The sequence below is a fragment of the Dipodomys spectabilis genome, unplaced genomic scaffold (genome assembly GCF_019054845.1).
Source record: "Dipodomys spectabilis isolate Male_0828 unplaced genomic scaffold, ASM1905484v1 ptg000183l, whole genome shotgun sequence".
Taxonomy (NCBI): Eukaryota; Metazoa; Chordata; class Mammalia; order Rodentia; family Heteromyidae; genus Dipodomys; species Dipodomys spectabilis.
In genome coordinates, this window is record NW_024870860.1 from 3,056,748 (window position 1) to 3,058,351 (window position 1,604).

The 1,604-nt window shown below is 36.7% G+C and overlaps 1 non-coding gene across 1 annotated transcript; it reads left to right on the forward strand.

Moving 5' to 3' along the window:
• The first annotated feature begins 774 nt into the window (after positions 1 to 774).
• On the forward strand, positions 775 to 877 carry LOC122121099. The gene has a single exon (XR_006149887.1). It is a non-coding gene; the product is annotated as a U6 spliceosomal RNA (small nuclear RNA).
• Positions 878 to 1,604: the final 727 nt, after the last annotated feature.

Consider the following 1,604-nt stretch of genomic DNA (forward strand, 5'->3'; position numbering starts at 1 on the left):
ATCATCATTTGTTCCTCACTAACATCTAAAATAAGGAAGCCCTATATTTTTAATAGAAACTATGTAGTTAAAAGTCTTAACTCTTTATTCTGCTCCTTTACACAAAGACTTTGCAACTTCTCATTAGTAAAATTTGTATAAACTCTGAAATGTACATACTTAGTAGCATATGTCTGCTACCATAAATCTTAAATACTTTATCAAAAAGTTTTATGACCTGGGGCTAGGTAGGTGGCTCAGTGGTAGAGTACTTGCCTTGCATGCATGAAGCCCTGGGTTCGATTCCTCAGCACCACATAAGCAAAAAGAAAAAAGTTGGAACTGGCACGTTGGTTCAAGTGGTAGAGCAGTAGCTTAGAGCTGAAGAGCTGAGGGACAGCGCCCAGTCCCAGAGTTCAGGCCCCACTCACAGACTCCCACCCCAAAAAAAATTTATGTCCTGCCAAACAGTCCTAGTTTTGGCATATATAAGCAAATTCCCAAAATTAAATATGTTTAAAACATTAAAACTTAAAACCTTAACACTTGCTTCAGTGTTCATTATGACAGGTGCCTTGTATAAAATAATTGAATTCCTCCTCTTACACATCTCTTGAACAACAAATATCTGGAATTATTTTGTTTTTGACATGTCAGTCTTTATTCTTAAATGTGTGCTTATGTAAGAAGTACATGGTTCTAAAATTTCATGGCAATTCTTTTGAGCTTACTTTTTGTTGAATTGTCTAGTTTAAGAAAATAAATTACACTTTATATATAAAAAATGTTCTATGCTCAATTCAGCATCAAGTACTCTAACATTGGAACAATACAGAGAAGATTAGAATGGCCCCTGAGAAAGGATGACAGGCAAATTCCTGAACCATTCCATACTTTTACAACAACAGATGCTGGAGGGGATGTAGCCACAAGAGAACTGTACTGCATTCTTGGTGGGAGTGTATACTTATTCAACCGTTTGGAAAGTACTATGGAGGTTCCTCAAAAGACTCCACATAGAGCTCCCCTATGACCCAGGAATCCCACTTTTGTGCATTTACCCAGATGATCACAAACAAGACCACACTAAAGCTACCAGCACAACTATGTTTACTGCAGCATTATTTACCATCGCTAAGATCTGAAACCAACCCAGATGCCCCTCAGTAGATGAATGGATCAAGAAAATGTGGTATTTATACCAATGGAATTCTTTGCCTCCATCAGAAAGAATGGCATCGCCCAATTTGTTAGAAAATGGAAAGACTTGGAAAAAAATATTAAGTGATGTAAGCCAGATCCAAAGAAACATAGGGCCTATGTTTTCCTTAATTTTTAATAACTATTTTATGTCTGAGATAAGCAGAAAAGGTTAAAAGCTTTGCACATATGACCAAATTAGGCAAATCAAACCCAAGATAGGAACACACGTGTGTTTTTCTCTTGCTTGTTATTGATTCTAACGTACTTATAACAGGTGATGTGTTTTTTTTTGTTTCTTTATATGTTCCTTCCCCATGCTATAACCCGTTTACACTGTATTTGAAGTTGGTGCGCCCACATCTTGTATATACGTTCCTCTAATTTGGGGAGGGAAAGGAAGAAAACAAGATGCTTAAATAGGG